Source organism: Thermobia domestica, unplaced genomic scaffold, assembly GCF_964235325.1.
Source record: "Thermobia domestica unplaced genomic scaffold, izTheDome1.hap1.1 HAP1_SCAFFOLD_1036, whole genome shotgun sequence".
NCBI lineage: Eukaryota > Metazoa > Arthropoda > Insecta > Zygentoma > Lepismatidae > Thermobia > Thermobia domestica.
In genome coordinates, this window is record NW_027656746.1 from 50,830 (window position 1) to 57,878 (window position 7,049).

General features: G+C 36.3%; 1 pseudogene; it reads left to right on the plus strand.

The window, feature by feature from the left end:
* Positions 1-4,994: 4,994 nt before the first annotated feature.
* Positions 4,995-6,001, plus strand: LOC145677555 (NADH dehydrogenase [ubiquinone] iron-sulfur protein 3, mitochondrial pseudogene; annotated as a pseudogene).
* The last annotated feature ends 1,048 nt before the right edge of the window (positions 6,002-7,049 follow it).

The window sequence follows — 7,049 nt, forward strand, 5'->3', positions numbered from 1 at the left end:
CTAATTAAGCATTAATTACCTATACCGTTTAATTATAATTTTGAAACAACTTTTAGAAAGCGTGAAGTTGGCCCAACCATCTTAATAATCAATATATCTCGAGAATAAATTGAGCACTAATTCTGGGACCATGCGGGATTGAAAGCACTAATTAAGCACTAATTCCTGACATGAAAATTTTTGATTTCTTTCGAAGTGGTTGGGCCAACTCACGTTTACCCCAAAAATACATATGCCCCGTATACCCTTATTTATTGAGCACTAATTCTGGGACCATGTGGGATGAAGAGCACTAATTAAGCACTAATTACCTATACCGTTTAATTTGAATTTTGAAACAACTTTTAGAAAGCGTGAAGTTGGCCCAACCATCTTAATAATCAATATATCTCGAGAATAAATTGAGCACTAATTCTGGGACTATGCGGGATTGAAAGCACTAATTAAGCACTAATTCATGACATGAAAATTTTTGATTTCTTTCGAAGTGGTTGGGCCAACTCACATTTACCCCAAAAATACATATGCCCCGTATACCCTTATTTATTGAGCACTAATTCTGGGACCATGTGGGATGGAGAGCACTAATTAAGCACTAATTACCTATACCGTTTAATTTGAATTTTGAAACAACTTTTAGAAAGCGTGAAGTTGGCCCAACCATCTTAATAATCAATATATCTCGAGAATAAATTGAGCACTAATTATGGGACCATGCGGGATTGAAAGCACTAATTAAGCACTAATTCGTGACATGAAAATTTTTGATTTCTTTCGAAGTGGTTGGGCCAACTCATGTTTACCCCAAAAATACATATGCCCCGTATACCCTTATTTATTGAGCACTAATTCTGGAACCATGTGGGATGAAGAGCACTAATTAAGCACTAATTACCTATACCGTTTAATTTGAATTTTGAAACAACTTTTAGAAAGCGTGAAGTTGGCCCAACCATCTTAATAATCAATATATCTCGAGAATAAATTGAGCACTAATTATGGGACCATGCGGGATTGAAAGCACTAATTAAGCACTAATTCATGACATGAAAATTTTTGATTTCTTTCGAAGTGGTTGGGCCAACTCACGTTTACCCCAAAAATACATATGCCCCGTATACCCTTATTTATTGAGCACTAATTCTGGGACCATGTGGGATGAAGAGCACTAATTAAGCACTAATTACCTATACCGTTTAATTTGAATTTTGAAACAACTTTTAGAAAGCGTGAAGTTGGCCCAACCATCTTAATAATCAATATATCTCGAGAATAAATTGAGCACTAATTATGGGACCATGCGGGATTGAAAGCACTAATTAAGCACTAATTCGTAACATGAAAATTTTTGATTTCTTTCGAAGTGGTTGCGCCAACTCACGTTTACCCCAAAAATTCATATGCCCCGTATACCCTTATTTATTGAGCACTAATTCTGGGACCATGTGGGATGAAGAGCACTAATTAAGCACTAATTACCTATACCGTTTAATTTGAATTTTGAAACAATTTTTAGAAAGCGTGAAGTTGGCCCAACCATCTTAATAATCAATATATCTCGAGAATAAATTGAGCACTAATTCTGGGACTATGCGGGATTGAAAGCACTAATTCATGACATGAAAATTTTTGATTTCTTTCGAAGTGGTTGGGCCAACACACATTTACCCCAAAAATACATATGCCCCGTATACCCTTATTTATTGAGCACTAATTCTGGGACCATGTGGGATGGAGAGCACTAATTAAGCACTAATTACCTATACCGTTTAATTTGAATTTTGAAACAACTTTTAGAAAGCGTGAAGTTGGCCCAACCATCTTAATAATCAATATATCTCGAGAATAAATTGAGCACTAATTATGGGACCATGCGGAATTGAAAGCACTAATTAAGCACTAATTCGTGACATGAAAATTTTTGATTTCTTTCGAAGTGGTTGGGCCAACTCACATTTACCCCAAAAATACATATGCCCCGTATACCCTTATTTATTGAGCACTAATTCTGGGACCATGTGGGATGAAGAGCACTAATTAAGCACTAATTACCTATACCGTTTAATTTGAATTTTGAAACAACTTTTAGAAAGCGTGAAGTTGGCCCAACCATCTTAATAATCAATATATCTCGAGAATAAATTGAGCACTAATTCTAGGACTATGCGGGATTGAAAGCACTAATTAAGCACTAATTCATGACATGAAAATTTTTGATTTCTTTCGAAGTGGTTGGGCCAACTCACGTTTACCCCAAAAATACATATGCCCCGTATACCCTTATTTATTGAGCACTAATTCTGGGACCATGTGGGATGAAGAGCACTAATTAAGCACTAATTACCTATACCGTTTAATTTGAATTTTGAAACAACTTTTAGAAAGCGTGAAGTTGGCCCAACCATCTTAATAATCAATATATCTCGTAAACCAATTGAGCACTAATTCTGCGGTCTTGAGCACTAATTAGCACTAATTAAGCACTAAATCTTGACATAATTTTTTTTCTATTTCTACGATGTGGTTGGGCCAACTTCACGCGACTGTACAACCTCGTGTATCATCTTTGCCACATGACACGGCCAGCGCCTGCGTTGCATTGGGGTGAGTGCGTGGTAGCTCGGCTGTTATGAAGTTTCAATAATATAGTGTTGCTCTTCTCCCATTGTTGTTATTTTTGCATTCTGTTTTCATATTAGGGCTTGAGGCAAAAACTAAAACTGTTGCAATCTCCACGTTTTTTCTGCAATTTCAGTTCTCGAGGAAATACTTTATTGAAATATAATTCATAAGATTTTCGCGGGATACGAGCAGTTTTAACAATTTATTTTCAACTTCTTATTGTCGTACATATTAATATGGGGAAAAATATAGAGCCCTAAGTGCAATGTATAGGCTACATTGATGTTTTTGGTTTTAAATACAAAAAGTAGGCATCTACTATGCAATGAGTCCGTAGTAGCATATTCATTTCTGGTGCATATTATTTTCCCAGGTTATGTACACTTTGTAAAGTACACATTATGTTAATGAATTTCTTTTGTTGTTATAAGTCTTACAGTTTTGCACTATTGGCTAAAGAAGAGGTGGATGATTAATTAAAGTAAATTATCTCGCAATCCATTCTATTCTATCCTGAGGTCACCATGGCTCACTGATAAACCTCCGGTGTGTGGGGTTCTTGGTTTGATCCACTGCTAAATAAGTTTGTTGTGTACATCATTATGTCGGTGGGTTTTGTCGGATACTCCCGTTTCCTCCCACACTCTCATTCCACCTATTCCATCATCATTTACTTGCCTTAATCATTCGCTTTCCTTAGATTAATGGACATAAACGTGGAATGTTAAACTGCAAGATTTCTATTTTATCCTATTATATTCTAAAATATGTTCTATTTTATTCTTGACTGGCAAAAAATAATGATCTTTTTGAATTCTTTTGAGCTAGAGAAGAAAGAGAATTAACACATCAACGTATATTTAATATTATTGTGATCATTTTATAAGGTTCCCTCAGGGAGACATTGAGTAAGCGCGGAATAAAATGTAATGCTAAAAACTTTTACGTTACATAGTTATCTTCGTCTAGACTAAAGGAAACGATTATGATGAGAATGAATGAAATGGTGAAATGAAGAAAGTGAGCAAAAACAGGAGAACTCAGAGAAAACCCACACATATGATGTTTGTCCACCATAAAGCCTATTTGGCGTAAATAGGAGAAAATCAGGGATCCCATCCACCAGAGGTAAACGTTTTACCACCTCTGGGGATAATTCTTAGCCTCAGGGTATTTTCTACTCGCCTACCACTGAAATCATCACTGTTCGTCTATATTGTTAAGAGAAAACTATTAGTTAGTTAAATTTGAGTTGAGTTGATTTTGAGCTTAACGCCCCATTCAGCAGCAAGGCTATATGAGACGTGGACCTACTGATTAACATGGAATCCAAACCACATGAGCTCTTGCCGGGAATCGATCCAGGGTCTCCCACATCCTCTTGTTTACATGGAAACTCAGAAAACCATTTGTATCTGTACTTCCATTTCAATAGTAGTAAAGCGAAAAATAGGTACCACTAAGCAAGGGCGCCGATTTCTCTGTAACTTCGGGGGAGGCATTAAGGTGTGTTTGGTTGCAGACAAGGGTCTAAAAGATCTTAAGACTAATTCAAATTATGCCAAATGTTGAATATTCATAAAAATACATTTGAGTATTCAGGGGGTCCGGGCCCCCCAGAATCGGCACCCTTGCCACTAAGCTGTTGCATGTGGACAAATGTTTCTACTGAAAGATACAATGCATTATCTTCCCAGAAAGAATCTATGTTCGTCTTTCTATGCATTTATATACTGTACATTTGTGAAATCCATTATGTACAGTACAATTAGTTTACAGTGCACTTTTTCTGTGTAAATATTGTATTTAGATTGAATATAATATAGTACTTTGAGCTGATTATGAAACATTAAAATTGACCTTTTTGGCTAGTGCAGTTGAAAGTGATGGTAATAACTTTATCCAATGTATCTTAAAAATAGATAAGTGATCATCAAGAGTATGCTGAAACTAACTACGAAATTGTATTACATCTAATTGAGCAACACTGTCAGTACTTCACGACGAGAAGAAACCAACAGAAAAGTTTATTTTGAAAGTAATCTGCTTCCAACAACGCGGCTTCCTCTCTTCCCAGAAGCAATCCTACCACGCAGGAAGAAAAAAACGCATGCATCTACGAAAGCAGCAAGAAAAAGGTCGCATACGGTTTTCTTTCTTTTACCAATCCCCGTGAACTGCAAGCGCATTTGCAGGAAGCAACCCTACCAATTCTCTCACACAAGCTGGCACTTTGTGATTCTCAATTCATTTCGATCACGGCAAGCAATTCAGTGAAAAGTACAAATGATTCATTGGAAGAATCGATTCATTTCTGGCAAGAATCATAATTCATTTGATTCACGCCATGATTCGTTCATAATAGTCTGTGTCTGTGCTTTGCTTTGCGACTGGCAACGCTGCATTTAGCAAAGATGGCGCGTTTTCTAAGAAGAGTTTGTTTACAATTCCAATCTAAAGCATTTATAAAGGAATTTGTACCTCGAATCACACCACAACAGTTCAGGCGTAGGTCTACGGAAGCCCCACAAGAGGAAATAAGGCCTACTGTTCGTAAATTCGACCCAATCCAACGCTCCACTTTAACTGAATTTGGAAAATACGTTGCTGAATGCCTTCCTAAATATGTACAGAAGACGCAGCTTACTGCTGGAGATGAGCTAGAGATACTGATAGCCCCCGAAGGAGTTGTACCAGTGATTCAATATTTGAAAGATCACCACAATGCACAATTTGCCAGTCTAATCGACGTTACAGCAGTAGATTATCCTTTTCGTCAGTACAGATTTGAAGTGGTCTACAATCTTTTGTCCTTACGGTACAACTGTCGTGTTCGAGTTAAAACATACACGGACGAATTAACGCCTATTGATTCAGTCTACGAAGTGCACAAAGCCGCAGATTGGTATGAACGAGAAGTCTGGGACATGTACGGAGTCTTCTTCGCAAATCATCCAGATCTTCGACGAATACTTACAGATTATGGCTTTGAAGGTCATCCACAGAGGAAAGACTTTCCACTATCAGGCTACGTAGAAGTTCGATATGATGATGAAAAGAAACGTGTTGTTGTTGAACCACTGGAGTTAGCCCAAGAATTCAGGAGATTTGAACTATCAAGTGTATGGGAACAGTTCCCTAATTTCCGAGGTGCTAAGGCATCAGAAGAAATAACTTCGTCTGATAAACCTGACAAAGAAAAGAAGTAAGCTGATGCCTTGATGAATTATTTCAAAAGTGTTATGTTAAATGTTACGGTTGAATTAAATTAGCACATGTTTGAAAAATTTCAAAGAAAGTTTAACACTTTTCCGGTGTTTATGTATGGTTAATGTTATTCCAGTTAGTGATATTTTTGAATGTAATGCCTTCTAACCTACTGGTTTGTTTTAATACTTCGTGTGGTGTCACTATCATACTCTTTATATATACTACTAGTAAAGTAGGTGAGTCATTAAAATTTAGTCGTTAAGAATTTGCAGCAATAGCACAGAATAATAAAAAAAAATATTCATTCATTAGGTACTCTATGGTAATAGTATCAGTAAAGGCCGAAAACTTGCGTGGTCCTGTAATGAAGTAGAAATACTGGGGTAAAGAAGTGCTTATTTTGTGTAAAATCAGTTGTGATTATAAACCTATAAGTAATAGATGCTATCCTTAACAAATTTGGAGTTTCATCATGACGTAGAGTACAAATGAAGGAATCGACCTAGGAACTATGGGTACTTATTATATAGAACTGCTCCAGTTAATCAGTATTAACAAGACGGTAAAAATTGAATAGTCTTCCAACTTATGTTTTGCTGATTTAAATAAACAACATATTTTGTGAATTAGTTTAGGCCACTATAGTGATTTATTGACAGTAATTAACTTAAAATTTCAGTACAAGGAAATCATTTAGGTCACATACTCACTTCTAGAGAACTGTTAATTGATTGAATCTGACTTTTACTTTTTGAGAATAGCGATGGTCATACGATATTACTCAATTCACTCCCTGGCTTTACTAAATATTAACGCTATTTAACGTTCATTATAAAACAACGCAAATGCGATATTTTGCGTTCATTTCATAGTGATTACTTTTGCTATTCAATTAGCTAGTTCCTATTTTTTTTTTTTTTTTTTTTGCAATTCGATGATTAGCAGTTTTAGTTTAAATAGTGTGTTAACACTAGGCCTGTAATATAATTGTGATTTTCTATTTCAAGTGGTGATGATTGAAGTAGGTTTACAAATACAGAATTAGGCATTACTCGAGCAGACGGCTCTACCAAGTTTTTACACATTTATTGCATTTTCCGATTTCTTACAGAGCATGCACTAAATGAGGAGCTAATGCAACTTGTGCTGGGTGGCCACTAAAAGCACTAATGCTATCTAACCGAGTTAGGGCAGGAGGCGCGTCAGCGACATGGGGC